We start from the raw sequence: 26,502 nt of genomic DNA, 5'->3' as shown, positions 1-26,502 counted from the left end.
ATGCTCAGGGCCAGATGCATGAACAGGAGGACAGGATGAGCCTTGGCCTTAGTATATATGCTTGAAGTACCCGGCAGTACCAGTGAGGAACATGCCAGCAAGACGAGGTGATTGGGTGGGATCACTGAGTCCCTACCAGTGCCAGCCACCGGGTTAGAGGGGTCTTCCATGCACTATCTACCTTGAACAATAAGTAAGTCCAAGAAGGCCCTGCTTTGGCTTCATGAAGGACCTTGGCTGGTCCCTGGCAACTTGTCCAGGTAGGTAGTTCCTAGATGTTCTGGCCAGCTTAGGCTTCCTCCCCCTTTCTTTTCAGTCTTATTATTATTATTTAAGTTTTTTATTTATTTTTGAGAGAGAGAATGAGCACGAGTGGGAGAGGGGCAAAGAGAGAGGGAGAGAGAATCTCAAGCAGGCCCCACGCCATCAGCATGGAGCCCAGTTCGGGGACTGAACCAACAAACCACGAGATCATGACCTGAGCCGAAATCAAGAGTCAGACACTTAGCTGACTTGAGCCACCCAGGCGCCCCAGTCCTTCCTCTTTCTGAATCCATCACCCAACCACCATCCTAGGTGGCCTATAGTCACCTGGTGAATGTCTGTCAGGTCCTCAGGACTGTGGCTGTAAGATCCCCCTCTGCGAACATCAGTCCGGGTACCTGGAAATTCAGTGCTGTCCTCACTTCCTTCCCCACCTGCTCTTTCCCTCCTTTTCCCCGCAGGCTTCCTCCAGACCTTTGGAATAGGAAGGCAAAGTGGAAGGCAGAGGGAGGCAGAGGCTACTGAGATCAACCACTGCCCGAAGTCAGACAGACCAGGAAAATCTCACAGGGTTCACACACACCCACAGTCCTTGGGCGGGGGGCTGGGTGGTTCGAGATCTTGTTTACGACAGCCCTGTCTTCCACCTCCTATCCTTAGCCTTAGCCCTTCCCTAAAGGCTGTTTGCTTCAGGCATGGCCCTGCTCCTACTTATCTCCTAGTGAAAAACACTCTCCATTACCTCACTCAAGCAACTATTGAAAAATCCTCCCTTATCCAGGCTGCCTTCCTGAATTGATCCACAGAAAGGTGATCACATGGCCCAACCCCACTCTATCTAAACACTAAACGCCTGTGGCCCTCATCCTTGGCCCTCGTATAAATGTCCCTAAGCTAGAATCTATGTCTCTGATTGCAGACTGTCACTCTCCTGACTTGTTATCTCATGAGGTTTTGGTTTAAGCTATTTGTGATGCTCTCCAGAGGCCCTGAGAGCAAGCAAGTTGTTGCTGGTAAAACTGTATGAATGTCCTGAAATACAGGGTCTCACCACCTCCTCCTACCATCACCGAACTTTTTTTTTTCCCTCTCTTTTGGCAGTACTTGTTGTCATGGAGATTCTAACACAATGGGGCAGGTAGGAAGCCTGTTGCTTGGCAACGAGAGGCTGGAGGTACAGGATTGGCTGCTGAAGTCTAAGGGAGCAGAAAGGATGATAAGGGAAGGTGGGAAAGTAGAGAAATACCCTGGGGGGGACACAAAGGCACAGGAGAGAAGCAGAAGACAGGACCAGGGTGAAGAGAGAAAAATAGAAACGAGAAGAGAGAACACACAACCTCCCTGGAGCTGGGTCACCAACTGTGTATTTGCTTGGATGCCCTCAGCAAAAACAACAAGGCAAAACAAACACATACTAATATATTTTCATAGCTGCATTGACATTGTAGCACAAAGAGTGGAGATTTAGACAAAAAGAAGTTCCTAAATATCAGAGTGGGGAAATTCTACGGGGGAGACTCTACTGCACAGTGGAAAGATGACAGGCTTTAGATAAAACACATGGATTTGACTCTCCACTCTACCCAGTCCTTGAAGTGTGGCCTTCTCAAGCAACATAACCTCTTTGAGCTCTGGTTTTCTCATCTTCAAAATGGGAACAGCGACATGTATCTCACAAGGCTGCTGCAAGACTCAGTGCCAATGTGATGAGCACTGGCCGTAGTGGGAGCTCAGGAAGGGGTCAATCACATGGTTACAGTTGTTGGCCTTTTGTGACCAACTACCCACTGTTGTCTTAATTACCATGACTATGACCAGAATTGACAGCTGTGTGGTGGGGTAGAAAGAGCCCTGTTCCCAATGTCCAAAGACCTGGCTTCCACCTGTACCAACACAGCCTACAGTCTGAGACTCAGGCAAACTATTAACCTTTCTTGGTTGAGTTGCCCACCTATGAAATGGGTATAATAATCTCTCCCTCAGAGTGTCATCAGGAGGATCACGTTCAATTAGGTTGGTCAAGAACCTATCCCAATCCTGAGCACCTGTGGATGTCTTACATGCTGGGCGCTCTGACTCCTAACACCAGACCTGGGTCTGCTCTCTGCAGTGGAGACCTATAGGTCTGGGCTGAGGTCACTCTCAATCCTTCTTCAAGGAAGGGAAGGGTTCCATGGTGCCTGGGTGCCATTCCTAGCACCCAAATCACATGTAACTATGGCGAGAGAGTGGAAGAGAGAACACAGAGGCATGGAAGACAAAGCAAAGGCACATCCTCCAGGTTCATTTCCAAGTAAATTAATTTTGCCAAAGCAATGACTTCTGTCACCAGGAGCAAAGGCAGCAGGGGGAGACCTGACAATAGTTACAGGTAAAAGTGTACAACCATCATTTCTGTATATTTCACAATGATGAGCATTTCCATGCTGGGGCCACATAAGGACTGCTCATGAATATGGAAGTCACCACGTCATAGAAGAGGGCAGGACTGACCTATGTTACCCCGGGCAGGTAGAGCTTTGGCGAACCACTGGATGCCTCCCAGGAAAGAGATACCATAAAATCCTTTGGGGGCACATGAAATTCACAGGATTATTCTTGATGTCTAGCCTAAACTTTTTCTGTTGTAATTTTCAGTTCAGCCTTTCTGCTTCTGTCCTTAGAGAGCAATTTAACTGGCTGAGGAGGCAACTGTCTCACCAGCTTCTAGGTTCACTCCAGGACTGGAGAGGCAGGCAGGAGGGCAGTGACTCACACAGATGCTGTTTAATTCAGCTGTCTCACTGTCTACAGTGCTTCCCGAGCTCTCGCCCCCAGCACCCCACATCCCTCTGTGGTCTCGAGGCTGACTTTCCCAATAATGTCAATAGGCATCAGTGGGATGTGGGGACCACTTCTGCTTGGCCTGAGCCAGACCTGCTAGGATCGGGGAGGCGGAGAGTGGGGGCTGAGTGGGCCTGGGGAGAGCCAGGGGGAGTGTGAACCAGAGGGGTAGCCAGCTCCTAGCTCTGCTCCTCTCAGAGCACCCCAGCCTAGAGCAGCAACTTCCTCTGAGCGCTTCTCTTGGGGGGGGTGGGGCTCAGAAGGTCTGCCCTGTGGCCTGAGCCTGCAGGACCTTAAGTGATTTCACATACGAAAAGATGATTTAGAGAAGGATTAATTGCAGCTTCAAGAACACAGAGTTGCTTTAGCTCTGATGGTGTCTAGTTCATTTTCTCCTGCACTGGGAGGAACAAGAAGAAAAAAAGGCTGCAACCGCAGCAGCAAGAGAGATTTAGGGAAAACTTGGCCTTGACAGTGACTGGGTAGGAGAGAACAGCCCTCGGACACTCATGGCATGGGCCAATTGTTTAGATCAGGGAGATTTTCATTCTGGACCCTTAAAAGGTGGATTTTTACAAAACCACTCATTCCGTCTGGTGGGTCAGGTGTGGGGCGAGTGTGAGAAACGTACATAATGAGCTCATCTTGAGGTGCTATGGGGAGCAGCGGCTAACCTGAGCTAAAGAGGGTTTGGTCATTTCCAAAGGGCTGCTGGAGATAGCACTGTGGCTGCATGAAGGAATGGAAAGGGCTCTCCCTGCTTTAACTAGCTTCAGATTTATCTGTTTTAAATCTTGGCTCTCCATGTTACTGCTAAAAACAGTTTGAAGACCCCTCTAATCGAGTTGGTCCCTAGAGCCAGACAGGGGATCAGCTTTAATATTTTGCAGAAGCCCTAGGAAGGGGCAAACCTCCCAGAAGACAGCTCTGGCTCCAAAGATGGACGAAATGAGGCATCCAGAACCAGACTTGAGGTAGGGAGTTGGTCAAGTGCTGGAGGTTTGTTATCTCAGAATAAACTTGATCCAAAGGGCTTTAGCATCAGGAGATCCCTTTGCTTTTCCACTGGGATTGAGGGCTCAGACACCCAAGTGCTGTAAAGCTTCACCCCTCTTGAAGTTTCTGACTCGTCTTTGTCTATTTTTTGTGCCCCCCAACTTTTTTTCAAAATGAAGTTTTCACTTTGAAGGAATTTTAGATTTACAGAAAAGTTGCAGAGATAGTAGAGGTCCCATAAACCCTTTGCCCAGTTTCCCCCGATGTTAATGTTTTACACAGCCATGCCACATATGTCAAAACTAAGAAATTAACATTGGCACTTTACTGTTAAAGTAAACTAAACTTGATTCAGAGTTCACCAGTTTTTTTCCACTAATGTCTTTTTTGTTTTAGGATCCAACCCCAAATCCTCCCCTTGCACAGAGCCCGATGCGACCCATGAACTGCGAGATCTTGATCTGAGCCGAAGTCAGACGCTTAACTTACTGAGCTACCCAGGCACCCTGAGAACCTTCCTTCTTCTGGGGCTCCTCTTAGCTCCAGCCTTGGTTCCCTCCCATACAGACGGATGGTAAAAGGCTCATTCAATGGTAAAAGGCTCTTAGGAATGACTGTGGGCTCTCTGTCCCCAAGGGCCATAAAAATAAGGTGACCAGAAGCACAGATGAGCTGCCCTGCTCCAGACCCTTCCCCTCTAGGGCAGATAACTTAGCCTGAGCTGCCCCGTCATTTGGAGCCCAGAATTTGGCCTGTGACTTCAGAACGCAGCCCCGATTTCTGAGCACAGAACACTTCATAATAAACAGCAGGGAAAGTGAAGCCGAGATGAGCCTACATCTCAGAATTGTTTCCAAATAAAGTGTTATTTTTTTCCTCTCAAGCTCTCCCTGGAGATGACTATGGCGCTTAAAAACCACTAAATATCTCTCCTTGTTTATGACACAGACACCTTCCCATCCTCCCTCTGTCCCTTAGCCTGGTCTCTTTTATAGCAATTACGTGAGTGGTGCTGAATAAGAATCAGAGCAGATGCTAGCAAGCTTGCATGATGGGTCCCCCTCCTAGCAAGAGAGGCTCATGGGAAAGGCTTTGATTTCCTAGAGTCGCAAGATTCGTGGAGAGAAGCTCCCAAGACAAGCAGCAGAGTGGACCCTAAGCCCTGGATTCGGCTGGCTGGGCGCCACGGAGGCAGGGCTGCCAGAAAAATCCATCCTCCTGAACCAGCCATGGGTCACGGCCTTATGAAACCTGCAGCCAATCAGTGTTGTGCTCGGTGTTCTGTGAGGGGATACGGGGAACTGGAATGGCATCTGGGGGAGAGGGGTGTGCAGAGTGGGGGCCAGCCAGTGAGAGGTTAATGGACTGGGGTGGCTTATCCCCAAAGTGAAGGTCAAGGGGAGCTGGCTAATGAGCTTTGCAGATATGAAGCCTTTGTTCTCCATTCCCATTGAAAACAGGGCTTTGGAAAAGGAAGTCCCCTTCCAGCCAGAAAGATTGGGGTTGGACACCAGAAAATGACAAGGAGCTGGGAAACACTGCAACACGTGATCCAAGACGACTGTGACCTCATCTGGCCAGAAGGCCCTCCTCTGCAGATTCTGCTTCTTGGGGGTCTCACCCTGGCCAGGCAAAGCCCAGGTGGGGAGGCTGTAAGGGTGGGTGTCTGCCAGTAGGCAGGGATCCCGCATTATCCCTCCTCATGTGTTGGGTGGGGCCAACAGAAGTCCCTGTCCCTAGGGGTGCCTCCAAAAATGTTTTCTTAAGGGCAGATCCTTCCTGGTTCTGGTGTCCCCCTAATGATGATCAGCTGTCCAGAGGAAGGGACAGGGATTCAACGACCTCTGTAGAGCTGGCCAGCTCCAGGATCAGCCACAGAAAGAGACAACTGCTCCCTCCCATCTACCCCTGCCATGGACCTGAGGAATCACAGAGGGGTTGGGCTCCTATCAGGCTGCAGCCCCACGGCCTTTACCAATCGTAAATGGCAATTACACAATGACCCCCCCTCACCTGCTGCTTCACTTCCATCATCTCGGTTCCTTCTACTAGGTGGGGAAGGCACTTGATGGTGGACTTGTGGTTTGCAGAATGTAAGGGGTTGTCCAAAGTCACAGAGCCAGAACCAGAACTGGCCAGAACCCAGGTCCCCAGTGTCAGGCCAAGATGTCCTGTCAGTCCTGTGGTCCAGCCATTTTTTCTTGACCCCTGCACCCTAGTGCCACTGCCCTGGTTCAGGCCCTTGGTAGTTCTCACCGGGACACACAACTTGGTGTCCTGGCCCCACAGTGACTGGTCCACTCGCACCATTTATTCACTGAGGCCAGAATGACCTGGCCAAATTGTAAATCTAATTATAACTCTCCCATGTAATAAAATCAGGCTCCTTGTGGGGGTCTCTAAGACCCTTCTTGACTTGACTCCTCCCTGTCTCGCAGCCTCATCTCCCAGCCCTCCTGGTCTCAACGTTGATCATTTATCCACACACCCTGTGGTTTCATGCCTTTCTTTAGCTAATTTCTATTCGTGCTGGGTTCAGCTCAGATATCATCCTCTCCAGGAAGGCCTCGCTGACCTTCCTTGGAGAGCTAAGTTCTGCTCTCCCCCAACTGCCCTTCCGCCAAAGCTTCCACAGTCTACACAGCACTGGCTTCTCAGTTTGGACTCCTGGCACCCAGTACAGTGCCTGGCACATAGCAGACGTTCAATAGATGTTGAAGGAACTGGACGCCTTGATGCCCTGTAGCTGGGCTTGCCTTCTCTTACAGAGAGCTGTGCCCTGCCTCCTTGCAGAGGAGGGTGGGCAGACTGCCCCTCCCACTGCTCTCTGGAGGCCCAGGGAAATGGGAGTCAGGAGGGAGAGGGCACACTGCACAGGGGAGGGGCCTGCCTCCCTCATCACACTGAGCAGGGGCTCCAAGAGAGGGGAGGGAGAGGAGGAAATGAGACACCGCTGGCAAGGAAACAGGCCAGGAAATTGTCCCTACTAAACAGGAAGCAGGGTGGAGTGCTGGAGGCAGAGCTTCCTGAGGAGTGGGAGGGAGGAAATCTGGCCCTATTCGCTGCCATCGGCTGCTCAGCCCTCAGCACAGTGGAGCAGGGGCTCCACAACCTACAGGAAGGTGTCTTTGCAAACCCTCTCCACAGGCTTTAACCAGAGGGCCCCAGGGGCATGTTAGGAAGTTATGTGATAGTCTGTGGTTTGCACACTGAGACCTGACCAGGAAGCCCCAAGTCACAACAGCCACACAGCTCCCAGAAAGACAGCAGAGCCACCTTCAGAGAGAGGTGGGAGGGGTGGGAAGGAAAGTAGAGGAAGATGTTTGGCCAAGGTAGGTTTGTGTGAATTCTGAGAAATATTGGGTGCCTTGGGAGGGTGGAGGCTGGGAAGCCAGGTGGGGCTACAGGAGGCCTCGACTACGCTCTCTCCTCATCCTCTTCACTGACCCCCTTCCTTGTCACAGGTCCTTTCTCAGCGACAATTTCCCTGACCCCCACACCATATCGATGCTCCCACTGCCTCTCCCTTGTAAAAACCCATCCCACTTATTCAGTATCTTCCCAATGAATAGGCCGGGAGCTCTCTTGAAGCAGAAGACTGTACTTTATTCACCACTGTGTCTCCCATACCTTGTACAGTCCTGTCTACATTATAGATGCTCAGTAAACATGGTCGAATAGATAACCACACGAAGTAATGCTGGAGTATGATGGAAAAGGGAATCTCACAACCAGGCACCAAATCTGGGCCAAGGACAGAGTCAAAGAATGACAAGGTCAACTCTTGCCCAACCTAGAAAAACTGAGGACTTCTTTGCAAGTCTCGCCCACAAGCTGCCTCAGTTTCTTCTACATGAGCCCAGCCAGTAACAGGACTGGCTTGATCATACTCTGTCTTCAGTGTGTCCAAAGCCTTGGACTAACTTGGACTAACCTCAGGGTGAAGGGAAGAGTCCCTGTAATCAGGAAACTCTTGGGCTGATGGGAGATAAAGTGAATGTACTCTTGGCCACCTTTCCCAGCCTGCTGGGAGAGCTGGGGTCCAAGGCTAGGAAGAGGCAATAACAAAGCTAATATTTATGGAATACTCACCACGTGCCAGGCATTGCTCCCCACATTTTACATGGATCATCTCATTCCATCTTCACAAAACCCCACAAGGTAGATAATGTTATCCTTCTCATTTTATTTACAGCTGAGAAAACTGAGGCAGAGAGAGGGTAAGGCACTTGCCTAAATCACACAACTAAGGAGTGGGGTGGGTAATACTTCAGCCAGGCTGCTGGCCCTGAGCCAATGTTCTTTTTTTTTTTTTTTTTGAAGTAGGCTCCATGCCCAGCCTGGAGCCCAGTATGGGCCTTGAACTCACAACCCTGAGATCAAGACCTGAGCTGAGATCAAGAGTTGGACGCTTAACCGACTGAGCCACCCAGCACCCTGTGAGCCAATGTTAACTGCTACCCCACAGTATGTCTGGTACAAGTGACACACAGAACTGCTGAGGAGACAATCATGAAGGGGACTTGACCACAGTTAGTTAATAACTTCATAGAGGAGGAGAGTGCTGGGTCAGGAAGGATCGGGCTTGGCATGGGAGGTACTACACCGAGTGGGGAAAGACATCCAGGTTGCAGGGGAGATGCATCAATGACTGAGGGAAGAGGGAATGGTGCTCTCACGTCAGCCAAAAAGCACTGGGATGGGGTTTCTTCCCCTTTCCCTTGGCTGGAAGACAGTAGCCACAATGGAGGACCAACCTCCAACCCTGATCCCCACTTGCAGTGACAGCGTGCACAGCTGCTCCAGCCTCCCACCACTCCACTCCCAGTCCCTGCCTGGAGAGGAGGGACCTGGTGAATGAAGGTGAGAAACAGACTCAGCATCCCTTGGCACTTGGGGGAAGGAGGGAGCTTGAAGGAAGCACTTGAAGAAAAGGTGGTGTATGGGATCAGAGCAGAGGGAAGGAGAGAGCTAGGTGGGGCTTCTGAAGATACGGGTTATTCAGACAGCTTCAACTGGGAGGGCAGGTGTGGGAACGAAGCACCCAGTGTTCAGTTTTAAGCATCCGTCTGACTGAAGTGCCTTACACTACTCTTACACGTCCTGTACCTAGTATAGCACTGAAGCCCATAGGAGAGCCTGGCAAAATCGAGCTTACACGAGTGAGCTTTGTGGCAGAGGCAGACACCAGAGATGGCCTGGGTTATCAGCACGTAGGATTGGAGGTCCCACTAATGAGTGTCTCAGGACCTTCCCGGTCTCCTGGAGACTTGGTGGTGTGCCTGGACATTAGTCCTCAGCCATGTGGCAGGCCCAACGGCCAAACTGTTGGTTATACAGTTAGCACTAGAAGCATGAAGCAATCTTCAAACGCTTTCATGTCGCTCTCTTGGGGGGCTTCCTAGCGGTGCTTGGCACAGGACATGTAAGAGTAGTGCGAAGTACCTCATACTTCACTAATGTTTAGAATTGAACACTGGTGCGTTTCTTTTTTTTTAATTTTTTTTTTCAACGTTTATTTATTTTTGGGACAGAGAGAGACAGAGCATGAACGGGGGAGGGGCAGAGAGAGAGGGAGACACAGAATCGGAAACAGGCTCCAGGCTCTGAGCCATCAGCCCAGAGCCTGACGCGGGGATCGAACTCACAGAGCATGAGATCGTGACCTGGCTGAAGTCGGACGCTTAACCGACTGCGCCACCCAGGCGCCCTGTACACTGGTGCGTTTCTTGAACGCCCTGTTCCTTCTCGTCTTCTGCCAATGCCCTTTCCACAGAGAAAATGCAAAGGTTCTCTGCTCAGTGTTCCCTTTCTTAGGGTTGGCCCTCTCAACTGGCCTCTTAATCCTTGGAGCAGAGAAGGGGCAGTGAGCCACAGAGGGCACCCTGGGAGAGCCACCACACTTTTCCCCTGAGGCCTCCTTCAGGCCAGGCCCCTTCTGGTTTCAGCAGGTTCCTGTGCTGGACAGCTCCCAGTTCCCCAGCACCGGGTGGAGGCTAGAGCTGCCTTCCCATCTAGCTGCTCAGCCCTAGCTTCTGCCAAGGCTGGCTGATGCAAGGGCCAGTCCCTCTCCCCCCTGCCCCTCACTCACCTCACCTCACTTGCTATCCATGTGTCACAGAGGGAATCCATCTTTGATCCTCCCTCATAACGTCCACCTCTCTACCTGCCTTTCCTCCACCCTCCTTCCCCTTTTTAATAACTCAGAGCCTCAGCTCTCCCAAGGCCCAACAAGGCCAGGCCCCAGCAATTCTCCTTGCTGAAAGAGGGCTCCACAAAGGGCTCTGTTAGCAGTCTGGGCTGAGATGTCCTCAAAATTAGTCTGACCTCTCCCATAAGCCAGCTCCTAATATTTCCTCCTGCAAAGCCTTGCCAGACCCTGTGCAGTTTGGGAGCATTTCACATCTTCTCATTCCTGCAGCCTCTTCCCCTGCTCCCCCCCCCCCCTTTTCCTGGGTCATACTGAGAGCCCCAACCTCCCAACCTTGGAGGCTCTGAAGTGCACAAGTAAGGTGAAGATAAGCCCTTGCCTTCATAATGCACTCCATAGCATGGGGCTAAGAATTGCCAGGGCCCAGGATGGCCTTGTGAGCCATCAATAGGCTAGGATGCACCACTCACTTACCAGTAGACAGGCTAGATTCCTTGGCACTTAGCTCTTGGCTGGTGGTGTTCTCAGAGCAGTTGGGTGCACTTGGCCTCTTTCTACCTGTTCTGAGGGTGGTCCTATTACAGTGACCCCAAGGGCCAAAAGTTGAAGTCTTAACACATGCTCCTAAACCATCACCATCTCAGTGAGCCCCTGATGGCCTCAGGCTCATTGATTCTCCCTGCACCTGCAACTGGAACAGAAGTAGGAGGGATAGCCTGGAAGAGGCTGTGGCTCTCAGTTGGGGAGGAGCCAGAGCTGAGGCCACTGGGAGCCCCAGTCTGCTAGCAGCAGAGGAGACAGAATCCTGGGTCAGTGGTAAACTGCTCTCCCTTCTAGTGATAATACCAGTAGAGATATGTCAAAGAAATTTACAAGCAACTACAAATACAGTGGTGCAGGCCCAGGACAAAAGAGCTTAAAGAATGGCTGAGAAAATGAGGAATCAGCAGGGAAAGGTCACTGACATTTGGATAAACTCCTGGTTCTGGATGTGGTTCTGCAGTCTTCTGACTCATCTGTGTCTAGCCACTGCCCCAGGGCCTGACTAATTGGAGGAAAGTTGAACAGGGCCAAAGAAAACAGGGGTAGATGTTGTAGGGCCCAGGTTCCCGGGGCTTGGAGGGAAAGCAGATGTCTTAATTTATGGGCCTGCATTAGTACCCCTCAGGGGAGGGGAAGTTGTCTCTGGCCAAGAGTGCACTGAAGCCTGAGAACCAAAGTAGCCCCAACCTGCTGACAGGTTCCGTGGGGCTGATGGATGAACGGCGACTGCCACTGGAGATGGTCTGGGGCTGGGAAAAGCATCAGTCACCTAAGGCCTCAGAAAGCCAGAGCCAGGGCATGATCAAACACCTCTTTCCCCAGTCCTGCCCCAAGCTCTTGGTTGCAGTCCCTACTCAGCCCCAGAGAGCTAAATTTCTACCTTCCAGATGGGACAATGCTGCTCAGGGTCTGGGGCAATCACAGGCAGGGCTTGTCAATGTCTGATGATGGGGAGGCCCTGTGCAGGTTAACCAATGTCTACAGAGGCCCCTAGAAATCAGGAAGAGTAGAAAGATGTGACTGGGAGGGGGTATGGCCCCAAGATGGGAATGACAGAAGAGGGCCACCAAGGGAATCCCCAATCACCACTGGACTCACTCCTGGTCTGACAGGTAGAGCTCAGAGCTGTGAGGTAAGGGCTGGCTCCTCATCCCACTTGGCATGGGGCCTTCTGCCCCTTCCCACAGTGAACTTCACTTTGCCACCTGGAACACAAGATGAAGCTTTCCTTCACAGTCCCTGGGTACAACTAGTTATCTCCTGCCACTCTTCATGCATCTCAGCTTTTACAGCACAATTCTGACACCACCTCCTCCAGGAAGCCTTTTGGGTCAGGCCACCCATTCTTCAATTCATGAGCCAGACTCACTGACTACCCCCCTCACTGCCACTGAATGGAGTAAGTGAGAAGGGTGTGTCCTACAGAGCAGGGCATGGAAATCAGGAAAGGCAGGTTCCAGTTCCAGTGCCGTGAGCCCAGCTGTAGGGCCCTGCTGTGTGGCTCTCGGGAAGTCCCTTCCACACTCTGGGTCTGTTTCATGAACAATCACATGAGGGATAGAGCTGGAAGCTCTCTAGACTCCACTCCAGGCCTTCAGTGATGGAATTTGCTGGTTCTTGAGTCTGTGTCCCCACCTGCACTCTTTCAGGGGACCGTAGGGTTTCTTCAGGGCAAGGCCCATATGTCTTTCCCTCCAACTCTGGGCCAGGATTGTGTTGCGGTTGCTGGTTCCTCATGGATTTGCTGATGGCAGATGCGGGGAGGTACAAGGTAGCCGAAAGGACAGGGCTGGCAGGGGTTTAGAATATGAAAGCCCACGGGGCTCCTGGGTGGCTGTCAGTTAAGCATCCAACTTCGGCTCAGGTCATGATCTCACAGTTCGTGAGTTCAAGCCCCGCGTTGGGCCCTGTACTGACAGCTCAGAGCCTGGAGCCTGCTTCGGATTCTGTGTCTCCCTCTCTCTCTCTCTGCCCCTCCCCCACTCGTGCTCTGTCTCTGTCTCTCAAAAATAAATAAACATTAAAAAATAAAATAAAAATAGAATATGGAAGCCCAAACCAAGGGAGTCTGCTTCCCACCCAGGTAGGGCAGCTTCCTACACTTCAGGGCCCTTCTCCCTGCCCCTTGATGGTGGGGGGGTGGGGGTGGGGTTCTGCTTCAGGGACAAAGGGGGATGGGGGATTGAGAGGGGAGGTGGAGTGGCTCAGTCACGGACTATTCCCTTTGCTTAGCCTGCACCTGAGACATTGCCAAGCCCTGCCTACGACTGAGCAGTGTTGTCCCATCTCGAAGGTGGCATTTTTGATGTCTGGAGTTGAGTAAGAAAGAACCACAACCAAGAGTTTGGAGATGGTAGCTTTGTCTGATCACATTCAGGTGCTGTCACATCCTCAGTATGGGACCATGTCTCTTCCCTTCCCCCAACTCAGGACTCAGCTTTCTCACTTTCCCAGACCTCCTGTGGGGGTTGGGGTGGGCGGGAGTGGGGGGGGGGGGCGTGAGCACTGAGAGGGAAGAGATGCCCTGGAGAGAGAGAAGCAGGAAGAAGGGATTCCTGAGCCAGAGGAGAGAGGTCACACCTGGGGTGGGGCCCAGGGTGGGGCTGTGGATGTCTTACCCTGAGCCAGCACTGCAGTCTACAGGGCTGCAGAGATTTGCATACATCTGCATACATTTACACATACTTATTTTCCCTGGTGCCAACCTAGCTCACACACCCTCCTTTATGCCAGACCTGCTCGGCCCCTGCCAGGGTAGGCTGAACCCCTGGCTTGGAGCATGGGGGCCACCCCATTGCCACTGAGCCCTGGGCCAGGCCCTGACTCAGGGAGGTTGTGCAAACTGACCTATCCCTCCCTACCTCTTGACAAAGAGGCTCTCTGGGCACAGATCTCCTCTTCTGACCACACTGTCACTGCTGCTAAGGGGTGACAGCTACCGCAGCCTCCCTCCTCTGTCTCTTCTCTCCCAGGTGATCCCATGGTACCTTCAGAGTGATTAGAAAATCAGAGTAACACCCTGTCTTATAGAAGAGGAGAAGGAGGGGGTTGGGCCCTCATTGTAAAGGCTAGAAATTCAGCCCTAGATGCTCCTCCTCAGAGAGCTAACTACATCCTAGTGGGAAAAGATGTGATGAAGAGAAGCCAGGTAGCAGTTGATATGGGGCTAAGCAGAAAAAGAAAGCAAAGGAAGGGTGTAGGGAGTGCCAGGTGGGCCCGAAGTGACGGTTAGGAAGACAAGTCACTGTCCAGGGTCTTTGGTGAGTCAGTTACAGAAATAGACATGCACATGGGCTTCCTAGCTCCACGCAACACCGCAGTAGCCCATCCCACCTGCCGCCCCTTCCCTCCCTCTCTGCCAGGGCCATGCTGGGAAAGGGGGCAAAAAGGCAGTTCTCAGAAGGGCAAGAACCCTGGCTGATTCCGCTGATAAGAGCGAGGCCCAGCCCAGCCCACTGGCTTGTGACTCTGATGCTCTGTCCCCTGGCCCCGCAGGCCCCGCCAAGCAAACAGCAGCTCCCCTTGCAGCACCCCCCTCTGCCTCTGTTGGCACCTCTCATGTGGCCATTGACACCCATGCCAAAAAAGGCATGGCAGGGGCTGCCTAGGCCAGGGAGCAAACTCTTTGAAGAGAGGGAAATATTCTAAATCATGATCCGGTTGGTAGTGAAACAACTGTATTCATTCGTAAAAACTCACTGAATTTCCTTTCGTGTAAATTATACCTCAATAAACCTGCACACACAGAAAGTCAGGCAGGGACTTTAAGGGATTTTAGATTAGACCTCAGGGGCAGGGTGGAATCAGAGGGACCGGTGACAATCTCCCCCTCCATGTCCATCACTAGTGGCACAGGGACTACTAGGCATCCCTCCTGGAGTCTCACTTTCTACATCTGTGAACCAGAGATAATGATGGCTGCCTTAGAGGGTGGTTTTGAGGACCAAGCTACATAGCTTACATTTGGTGACCATCCCATAGTGCTCACTCAGATAACAATGACAACAGACATCTTATTCCGTACTTACTGGGCAGGCATTGTTTTAAGTGCTTTACATATATTAACTCACTTTGTGTCACAGCAACCCGACAAGGTGCTAACTATTATTATCCTCATCTTAAAAGTGACAAAACTGAGGCACAGATGTCTATTTCTTTCTCCTTCTCCCATCTGTAAAATGGCAATTTTCAACACTCGCCATTTTTAAGCGTTTCCACTGGGTGTTAATCAAAGCCCTGAGATAGAATGGGTCTATATTCAAAGAAGTTGGAGAAATTCTGGGTTTCTTTTTTTTTATGGACATAATTCACATATAATAAAATTCATCCTTTTTAAGTACGTGATTCATCGGCTTTGAGTATACTCACAAAATTGTACAACCATTTCCACTATCTAATTCCAGAACACTTTCACCATCCCAAACAGAAACCCATACCCACTAGTGGTCAATTCCCATGTCCTCAGCCTGGCAACCATGCATTTATTTTCTGGCTGCACGGAACTGCCAATTCTGAAAATTTCCTATAAATGGGATCATAGGTAGATCAAGATTCCAAAAGGCAGATAGATTTTTCTGCAGGAAATTATTCGTGTGCTTCCCCCCGCCGTCTTATGCCCTACCACAGAGTGTCTTCCAGGATTAAAAGCCACAGAACATGCTTGGAGATTTGCTGCACTAAGGGTTTTTATTTTTATGTTTTTAAGTTTATTTAAGTAATCTTTACACCCAACGTGGGGCTCGAACTCACGACCCGAAGATCAAGAGTCACATGCTCCACCCACTGACTGAGCCAGCCAGGCACCCAGGGTCTTTAGTACTCCATAAAAAAGCTCTTGGCAAAAGATGAGATATCACAAATTCAAATCCCAAAACCAGGAAGATGGGAGATCCAGCCTAGGGCCTGACTCCAGGGACAAGGTGCCAGGGACCTGTTCAGAGCCTGAGGGACTAGGGAGAAAAACAGCCTGCTGGGACAAATGTCCAAATGGGGAACCCAGGTCAGGAAGATTCGTCTTATCACCTGTGCACGGGGCTAGGGCTGGGCGGGGGCTGGGTAGGAGGCCTCAGTCGGTTGCTTCCAAAGTAAGGGTTTTTGGACTGTCTCACTCTCTTGAGTTACTCAGTTTGAAAATGTAGGGGCTCTTCTTTCCCCCACCCCTCCCTCATGGGGCGCCAGGGTCTGGGCTTCCTGCCAGCTGGCCAAGAGATTCCTGGATCCCCTCCATTCCTGTTTGTTCCAGACTTTCCCCAGACCCCTTTCTCTGGATGACTCAGGAACAGATTAGAGACCTAAGCCAAAGGTCCCAAATCCAGATCTTGGTGGCGCATCGGAGCTGTCCCAGCCTGTCGGCTGGACGGATAAGCAAGCCCTGACAGTTTCTGGTGGACTCCGAGGAGATTCTACAAATGGGCTCAAGCGGTCTCTCATTAGGCTCCAGCAGGGTCTGCTACCCACAAACAGATCTTCGTCTGGAACGGCTGCTGAATTAGAAGCTATGTTCCATCTCTGGGTCTCAGTTTACCCAGACGACAACAAGAATTCAATGCCAAAAGATTACACTCACTTTTTTTACTTTCAGAGTCTGAACACACATCTTAGGCAATCTCTCAGTCACATGGGGAGACCAAAGGGAATAAGGCTCTTTTTCGATCATTCTTCCCTAAGGACACCATGATTCCAGAGAACTTAAGGGGTCAGAATTCACACTCTGTCTTTAGTTAGGTTATTTTTTTCCCCTCTCCACTCAGCTCTACCTTGTAAGGAGCCATTTAAATGGGCAGCTCTCCTAAAACAGGGTGTCATGAAAAGAGTGATGGTTTTACAGCCTCATAAATGTGGATTTGAATCGAGAGTCCTCTGTGTATTGGATGTTTGGCCTTGGACAACTTATTTCATCTCTCCAAACCTTATTTTTCTCACACTTAAAATGGAAATAATGATAGATGTGAAAGATTTGGCACATATTAGGGGTTCAGTAAATGCTGGTTTCCTTCCTCCACAGATTGCATCGTATAGAAGAACCATTGAGGGTAATAGGATTTCTCAGTTGGAAAGGATCTTGGAGATTCTCCAGTTGGATTCCCTAACTTTTCGGAGGAAGAAACTAGAGCACAGAGAGATTAAGTGACTTGGTGAAGGACACACTGCAAAGGGGGCCTGCAAACCCCACCAAATCCAAGTCCCTTTGGGCAGTTCCAGGTCCCAACCAGCAAATCTTCCCCAGGCATGACCACCACTGGTTGCTAGGCTATTTACATGCTTTATCTTGAGGCCCAGTATTTTGACTATTGGCAGTATTGCTGCCATGATAATACAAGACTGGGGATTTGTACAGTTACTCAAGGGAGCTGATAACCAAACAGCTTCTTATTCATTTTCATAGCTTCCTTGGGCAGAAGGGGGGAAAGGCTTTCCCAGGCTCAGAAAAGGTCAACTGTTTGCCCAAGGTCACCTAGTGAGACTGTAACAGAGTCATGCCCGGGCCCTTGTGCCTCCCTCTCTCCCAGAGCGTTTCCAACCAGCCCCAGCTCCCTCCTCAGGCTGCTTTCTTTGACCCAGACGCTCCCAACAGCAGCAGGGAAGGAGTTAATGTCAACCTCTGTTGGCCTCTGCAGGTGCTGCTCTAGAGAAAAAAGCCCCTTAGCACAGTCTGCAGATAATGGGAGCAGGAGAGATAACGAGCTTTCTGTCTTAATTGCAGACGAAGAAACAGGATCGGCTTGTTGGAGGGCTTGGGCCATTAACGCAGCTGGGGCACAGGGGCTGATGAGCCCTGGATGGGGCTTGCCCCTGCTGTCTCCTCGCCGCCAAGCACGGGATCAGGGTTATTACACCAATGCAGGCGAGCCTGGCGCAGCGTGAGCCGGGCAGAGGCGCACAAAGAAATCAGCCAGGCAGGGAGGAGGCTGAGAAATCACCAAATGGGCTGAGCCTCAGAGGGCGCAGAGCCCCCATGCTCGACCCCGTCAGACACCCGGACATCAGGCCTCAGGCTGAGACCCACAGAGCCAGGCAGGGGGCCTGGGTCTCAGAGGTGTGGCAGGGGATACTATGGGATGTTGTACACATTGTCTCCAAAGGCTGGGGATGTAGGGAGCAGCAAGGACACGAGCTGAAGGTCAAGGGTGGGATGCTAATTTAGATTTCAGTAGCAGAGCGGTTGTGTCTGGGATCGGGTCTAGCTTACTGAGGGGGGAACGTAGACCTGGCCCTGGGTCAGCAGCTCTGAGAGGACTGTCTACCAGACTCAGACTGGACCTCAGCACCTTCCCCTAACGTCCCCAATGCTCTCCTAATCTCCCAACCCCAGGACACTTCTCAGGCCAGCTAACCTCTGTGGCACCGGATGCTACAGGATACTCCCTTCCTGAACGTCCCTGCTCCTTGGCTTCCGTGCCAGTCCTGGGCACTGCCCTCACCTCATTCTTGCTCTTCCAGGTGTGGGGGGCGGCTGGCTGATTGCCGAAGCTGCCTGTCCTGGGACTGATCTACGCCTTCTGGCAAGTTCTGCCGGCAGGAAGCACTGTCTCCACATGGAGAGTGAGCAGAAGGGAGCAGCCAGAGGACTTCTCTCCTTCCCCCTGTACCTCAGGAGGCATCTCTGGAAGCATCCGAGTCTCCTCGGTGGCCCCAGCCCTGGCCAGACTGGCCCTCTGTGGTTTCAGCTTCCACGGGCTTCTGGGGTCTCTCTGTCTAGAAGCGGTAGCTGCCTCCTCCTCTGTGGGGCCCCTCGGCTCTTCTGTCACTCATGTAGCCGACTGCCTGCACTACACTTCCTCTCTTGTAAATACGAGCGTGGGTTTGGTAAGACTGATGGACATAAGCTTGTGATGGGCTCTGCCCCTCCCTTCTCGCACTCCCCCACAGCGTCCTCCCAGGGCCCTCGCCACATCCCACCCCTTCCACGTGGCAGCACTGTTCTTGGTCTTTTTTTTTTTTTTTTTTCATTCTCAAAGTCCCTCTCAGTGAGCTCCACAGTTTTAACTAACAATTCTACGTGATGGTTCCCATCTCCGTCCCTCTCCGGCGTTAACTTCCCTGACGAGACATGTGTCTGCCTGACATCCACACTGGGCCGTTCAGACACTCCAGACTCAACACATCCAAAGCTGAACGTGCTTGCTTTCTTCCTCCCTCAAAACCTGATACTCATTTTTTCTTTTCCCCAGTTTGGGCTACTGAGCCAAGGAGCCACACTCCTCCCTCCTCCCTCAGCGGTTCCATCCCATGCATCTGGTCTCCCACATATCTCTCAAGTGGATCCCTTCAGCCCATCTCCACCACCGTCTATGTTTAACCTCACTTGAACCATGATGAAAACCTGCTCACTGGTCTCTGCACCTCCTGTGTAGTCCCTCCCAGGATGATGCAACCCCGACCATATAATTTCATGCCTCAAACCCTTTCAAGGGGTAGCACGGCACACAATGCCCTTTGCAATCTGGTCCCCTCTCCCTCCCCTCCCTCTGCCAACTTCTCTGGTTTCATCATGCCACTCCCTTCCCACACCATGCTCCAGCCACAGCAAATGGCCTACAGTGAAGTTCTCTGAGTCCTCAAGCTGTGTGATGCCCCTAAGCCTTTGTACCCGCTGTCTTCCCAGCTGGAATGCCCTCTCCCATGGTGCCCATCCAGAAATCTGCTTCTCTTTCAAAGTGGAGCTTCAGTATAATGGCTTCCTCTAAGAAGGAAGCCAGACTTGTCCTAACCCCATCCCAGGTAAGGTGGTGACCACTGTCTCCTTCAAGCCTCCAGCATACCTCCCATGGTCTCCTACTGAAACACTTAGAATCAGGACTTGATCTATTTGTTTGCATGTCTCTCTCTTCTGCTAGGCTTTGAGCTCTTTGAAAGCAAAAATAAATTTCATTAGTCTGTATCTCTAAGGGCTGGCATAGATAGGTGCTAAAAAAACAAAACAAAACAAAAAAACACACATCCCAGGAAGATCTGGAATACTTTTCCCTATGACTCCCATGAAGTACAACTACAAACCCTGGGCATTGTACCTAAAACAAACATGAAAAGACTCTGAAAGGTGGAGAGAAAAAGGCAGATGACTAGGGAACCTCAGGACTCTGGGGGCTGACATGGTGGTGAAGTCCTTGGGTTTTCTTTTTGTCTCACACACCCTAGACTTGGAACTGAGGAAGCCAGCAACTCAGACACCAACAGGCACAAACAAAAAAAGCCTCAACAAAAGCCTGCTCTCTCCAGCCAAAGGACCAGGAAAGAGGCAGTCTCACAAGACGGAAACTTTTAGACAATAATTGCTCCCCTCCAGGCAATGCCACAGAAAGAACTGTGGCTCCACCTCTACTCATACCAGGAAAGGCTGAGTGGGAAGCAGAGTCCCCGGTCCCCAGGCTGAGGCTGCAATGAGACGCCCTCATAACCCCTCCCGGTAGTAAGGAGCGAGCAGGACAGGCCCATCTGCTGGTAATGAGGCCACAACTCCCCTCTTCTTAAAAAAAAATATTTAATGTTTATTTATTTTTAAGAGAGAGAGAGAGAGAGTGCAAGCAGGGAAGGGGCAGAGAGAGAGACAGAGACACACAGAATCAAAATCAAAATCTGAGCTGTCAGCACAGAGCCTGACGCGGGGCTCGAACCCACAGACCACGAGATCATGACCTGAGCTGAAGTCAGACACCCAATTGACTGAGCTATGTAGGCACCCCTTGTTCTCTTCTTTCTTTCTTTTTTTTTTTTTTTTTAAATCACAGCTCCCCTCTTTAAGGTCAGCAGGTCCAAGTGGGGAACTGGAATCCCACCCCCTGACCAGCAATAATGAAGAGCAGAGAACAGAAGACGTGAAGAAGAACCAAATGGAAAATTTTAAACTAAAACACAATAACTGAAATATAAATCTCAGGAATCAACAGCAGAATGGAGAAGAGAGAACAACAACAACAAATTCAGTGGATGGAAGACAGAACAACAGAAATTACCCAATATTAACAATACAAAGAAAATAGACTGAAAAAAATTATATCCTTAAGGACCCGTGGGACTATAATAAAAAAATCTAATTTACACGTCATTGAAGTTCTGGTAAGAAAAGAGAAAGGGGATAAGCTGAAAAAGTGCCCTAAGAAATGAAGGCTGAAAACTTTCCAACGTTGGTAAAAGACATAAATTTGCTGATCCAAAAAGCTTAACAAATGCAAAACAGGATAAGCCCAAAGAAATCCACAAGCCATATCACAATTAAACTGTAAACTAAGGACAGAACAAAAATCTTAAAAGCAGCAGAAAAACAGGAAACCTCACCTACAAGGGAAAAACAATTAAAACAACAGTGGATTTCTCATCAGAAACCATGGAGGCCAGAAGGAAGTGGCACAGTATTTTTCAAATGCTGAAAGAAAGAATTATCAACCCAGAGTCCTACACCCAGTAAAAATATCACTCAGGAATGAAGAAAAGTCAAGAACACTCTCAGCTGAAGAGAAACTAAGAGAATTTGCTGCCAACAGATATACCCTAAAAGAATGGCTAAAGGAATTTTTCTAAACAGGAAGGAAATGAAAAGAAAGAAATCTTGGAATATCAGGAAGGAAGGAAGAACCTGTTAAGCCAAAATATGGGTAGATGCAGTAGGATTTCTTGCTCTTCAATTTTCTAAATTACATTTGATGGTTGAAGCAAAAATTATAACACTTTCTGATGTGGTTCTAAATGCATATAAAAATATTTTGACAATTATATTATAAACAGGGGAAGATAAAGAGATATAAAGGTAGGTAATATTCTGTACTTCACTCAAACTGGTAATATTACAACATCATATAGACTGTGATGTTTTATATATATATATATATATATATATATATATATATATATATATTTTAATATCTATAGCAATCACTAAAAAAGCTATGCAAAGATATGCACCCAAAAACACTACTCATAAAACTTAATGTGGTGACCACTTTATAATATACACAAACATTAAATCATTATGTTGTATGCTTGAAACTAATATAATGTTATATGTCAATTATATCTCAATTTAAAAAACCACTACAGGGACACCTGGGTGGCTCAATCGGTTAAACATCCAACTTCGGCCCAGGTCATGATCTCACGGTTCCTGAGTCTGAGCCCTGCTCTGGGCTCTGTGCTGACAGCTCAGAGCCTGGAGCCAGCTTCAGATGCTCTGTCTCCCTCTCTCTCTTCCCTCCACCGTTCATTTTCTCTCTCTCTCTCTCTCTCTCTCTCTCTCTCTCTCTCTTTCTCTATCTCTCTCAAAAATAAATAAACAGTAAAGAAATGTGTTAAAAAACCACTACAGATGAATAAAACAGAATTCTAAAAAAAATGTTCCAGTAACTCACAGGAAGGCAGGAGAAAAAAAGAGAGGCAGAAAACCTGAATAGCAGACAACAAAAATTCAAATGGCAAACTTAATCCCAAACGTATCAATAATCACATTCTTGTAAATGGTCTAAGTGTATTATTTAAAATACAGAGATTAGCTGAAAGGAGTAAAAAACATAATGTGACAATATGTGGTCTACAGTAAACTCATCAAATATAACAATATAGGCAGGTTGAAAGTAAGAACGTTAAAAAGGATTATCATGCAAAACTAATCAAGGAAATCAGAAATGACTATATTAATTTCAGAAAAAGTAGACTTCAGAGCAAAGAAAATTACCAGAGACAGGAAGGGACATTGCATAATGATAAAAGGATGGACCCATGAAGAAAACAGCATCCAAATTGTGTATGCACCAAACAACAGAGCTCAAAATGAAGAAAAACCTGATAGAACTGAGAAAAGAAATAAGCAAATCCACAATCACAGCTGATGAACAACTAGGATTGGTAGAACAACTAGCCAGAAAATCAGCAAGGATGGAGAAGAACTCAATCAACATCATTAACTGACAATCTAATCAACACTTAAACACTCCATCCAACAACAGCAGGATATACCTTATTTTCAAGTGCCCTTAAAACATGTATCAAGATATCCTGACTTATTAAAAAAAAAAATCAACAAATGTAAAAGAATTAAAATTGTACAGAGTGTGTCATCTAACTACAATGAAACAAAACTAGAAATTAATAATAAAAAGATAACAAAAAATTCTCCAAACACTTGAAAACTAAACAACACCCTTCTAAATAATCTAAGAGTCTCCCATCCAAGTACAAATCAGGCCCGATCCTGCTTAGCTTCCAAGATCAGACGAGATCGGGTGCGTTCAGGGTGGTATGGCTGTAGACTTTAAATAATCTAAGCGTCAAACAGAAACTCAAGGGAAATGAAAAAATACATTGGAATGAGTAACAATGAAAATATAGCATCTCAAAACTTGTGAGATGCAGCCAATGCAGTGCCAAGAGGAAAATTCATAGTACTACATGCGTGCATTAAAAAAGAAGGAAAATCACAAATCAATAATCTAAGCCCCCATCTCAAGAACCCAGAAAAAGAGCAAAATAAACCCAAAACAAACAAGAGGAAGAAAATAATAAAGAACAGAAATCAGGGGCACCTGGCTGGCTCAGTCGGTGAAGTGTGTGACCCTTGATCTCGGGTTTGTGGGTTCAAGCCCCACATTGGGTGTGGAGACTATTTAAAAATAAAATCTTTTGGGCGTCTGAGTGGTTCAGTCGGTTAAGGATCCGACTTCGGCTCAGGTCATGATCTCACGGTTCGTGAGTTCCAGCCCCGCGTCAGGTTCTGGGCTGACAGCTCAGAGCCTGGAGCCCGCCTCAGATTCTGTGTCTCCCTCTGTCTGCCCCTCTACTGCTTGCACTCTGTCTCTCACATTGTTTCAAAAATAAACATTAAAAAAATTTTTTTTAATAAAATCTTGAGGCACCTGGGGGCTCAATTGGTTACGTGTCTGACTTCAGCTCAGGTCATGATCTCACAGCCTGTGGTTCAAGCACCGCACTGGGTTCTTTGCTGCCAGCACAGAGACTGCTTCAGACTCTGTGTTCCCCTTCTCTATCTGCCTCTTCCCGCTTGTGTTCTCTCTCTTAAAAATAAATAAACAGGGGCGCCTGGGTGGCTCAGTCGGTTGAGCGGCCGACTTCGGCTCAGGTCACAATCTCGCGGTCCGTGAGTTCGAGCCCCGTGTCGGGCTCTGTGCTGACGGCTCAGAGCCTGGAGCCTGTTTCAGATTCTGTGTCTCCCTCTCTCTGACCCTCCCCCGTTCATGCTCTGTCTCTCTCTGTCTCAAAAATAAATAAACGTTAAAAAAATTAAAATAAATAAATAAATAAATAAATAAACATTTAAAAATCAAATAAAATCTTAAAAAAAGGACAGAAAGCAATAAATTGTAAACAGAAAAACAATAAGGACAATCAATTTAACAAAGAGCTAATTCTTTTAAAAGATCAGTAGAATGGACAAACTTTTAGCAAGACTGACAAAGAGAAAGAGACAGAAGACATAAGTTACTAATATATGGAATCAAATGGAATATCACTACAGACCCTGCAAACATCAAAAGGATAATAAGGAAATGCTATGAACAATTTTACGCAAATAAATTTGACAACTTGGACAAAACTGACCAATTACTCAAAAAATACAAACTACCGTAATTCATCTAATAGGACGTAGGTAATTTTAATAGCCTACAATTATGAAGGAAATTGAATTTATAATTTGAAAACTCCCCCAAATGCAATCTCCCGGCCCAAATGATTGCACTGAATTACACGAACATTTATTTAAAGGAGAATTAACACCAGTTTTACATAATGTTCCAGAAAATAGAAAAGGGAACACTTTCCTCTTTCTGAAACTCCCATGAAACTAAGAGGTGCCCCAAGCAGAGAGCAGAGGCCAGAGTGATGTGGGGCTGACAACAAGCGCATCAGCTCGGCTCCCTTATGCCTGAGACTCTGAGCTGTGCAGACAACGAAAAGAGGCTGGGAGGATCCGAACTCACATGGCTGGTGGTGGTGGCGGCAGGCATATTGGTGGTTCGATCTAGTTTCTGGCAGTGGTAGCAGAGTTGGCCCGAGCAGGCTTCTTGTGGCATGACTCAGGCTGGGGTTTGGGATGCCAGCTTCCCTTAGAACCTGCAGGTTTTCCAAACCTGGTTCTCCAGCCTTCCCACCAGAGTTCAGTGAGTTACCACTGTATCCAATAAACGATCTGTGAGCTTAAGCCAGACCTGCTGGTACAGGTGACCAGCACAAACTCTCTGGGTTGCCCACTCTGACTCGGCGCTGGGTCACACTGCTCCTTCTGCATGAACAGCCATCTGGCTCACACCCGTCATCCTACCAGGTCCATTTCTATGCCATCCCCTCTGTGCAGCCTTCTTGGATTTCTCTAGGGAAATAATGTCCCTGTCCTTGAAACTCCCCTGATTCTCAGGGACTTAACACTTCCTACCTTAGGTTATGGAATATGTGTGGCTTATCTTCTTTGTCCGATGGTGAGCCCCTGAAGCTAACCCTACATTTTGTTTCCCCTCCTGGGCTTTGTCCAGGAGAGACTCCCCAGACTCAAGAGTGATCAATAAATGCCTATAAGTAGTACTCCACAGTCTGTCCAAGTCAGGGATTCTTGGGATCCAGGCATCCCCTGAATGGCATGCATATGTTTTGTACACAATGCCCATGGCTTTCATCATATACCTGACACTATTTAATATACTTCTCATATATTAGCTCATTAAATCATCACAAGAACCCTAGGAGGTAGGTACTATTATTATCTTCATTTTATAGATGAAGAAACAAAGGCTCAGAGAAGTTCAATAACGTGCTCAACATCACACAGCTAGAAAGAGCAGACATCAGAATTTGCACTCAGCGAACCTGGCCCCAGTGTCCACTCTCCTATACCAGCCTGTCCTGGGATCTTTTGGACAGAGACTCCTGGTGGACTGGGCTAACCGGGCTGTCTAGAGACTGGGTGGGCCCCAGGGCTGGGTCAGGGCAGCTAAGAGGTCTGCTGACAAATTTCCCCTTCACCCCCCTGGGCAGGGTGGGCAGTGGCTCTGATATAGCCACACACCAGCTGCCTCCTGGGAAATGTGTGTCCCCAGAGTCAGTGGAGACCATGGTAAGCCACCCAAGCTGCCAGGGCCGGCAGCTGGCAAGCCCACTGCTGAGCTGGTCTGGGCTTTCTTGTGGCCATGCCCCCGGGAGCCACATCTGGAGCCAACCACAGGGGAAAAGCAGGCTGGCCTGGGGCAGAAGACAAATTGGGCCTCCCTCTATCATTATGGAGGGCCCTGACTGCAAGACAGCGAGGCAGGTATGTGTGACAGAGATGTGGGGGAGGTGACAACAGCTCCCGGTTAGGGGCTGTGCTAGGAAGAGCTGGTCTAGAGGGCAGGGCGGGAGCAGCATATGGGTTTATCTGGGGTCACATGTCCCCTCTTCAAAGATTTGTTTTGGTTTCCTTTCCTTCCTTCTTTTTCTCCTTCCCTCCTTCTTTCCTTCCCCTTGAAAGAATGTGAATATGGCATAGGGGAATGCACGCGCGCGCGTGCGCGTGTGCGTGTGTGTGTGTGTGTGTGTGTGCACGTGTGCACACACACACACACTCTCATCAGGAGATGAAAAATTCTCTGGGGTTAGCAGCCATATGCTGGGAATTCAAGTGTCAGCTCCCTGTGGCCTGCCTTGCCCTGATGTCCTGCTGTCTGTTTGTTCTCTCAATCAGTCAGGGTGTCTGGCCTAGATGCTAAATTCCTCAGGGACAGGCCCTGTGCCCATGTAATTCAATCTGA

The 26,502-nt window shown here is 49.0% G+C and overlaps 1 protein-coding gene and 1 long non-coding RNA gene across 3 annotated transcripts in view; one reads left to right on the top strand and one right to left on the bottom strand.

Annotated features, from left to right (window-relative positions):
* NAV1 (neuron navigator 1) overlaps window positions 1–26,502 on the bottom strand; it is a 246,203-nt gene that overhangs the window by 188,670 nt on the left and 31,031 nt on the right. The window lies entirely within an intron of this gene.
* LOC121021647 (uncharacterized) lies at window positions 3,415–4,962 on the top strand. The gene is made up of 2 exons (XR_005786625.1): window positions 3,415–4,061; window positions 4,480–4,962. It is a non-coding gene; the product is annotated as an uncharacterized LOC121021647 (long non-coding RNA).

The sequence above is a fragment of the Herpailurus yagouaroundi genome, unplaced genomic scaffold, assembly GCF_014898765.1.
Source record: "Herpailurus yagouaroundi ecotype Mexico unplaced genomic scaffold, PumYag 308, whole genome shotgun sequence".
In the NCBI taxonomy this organism is placed as follows: domain Eukaryota; kingdom Metazoa; phylum Chordata; class Mammalia; order Carnivora; family Felidae; genus Herpailurus; species Herpailurus yagouaroundi.
This window is presented reverse-complemented; position numbering and strand designations above follow the sequence as displayed.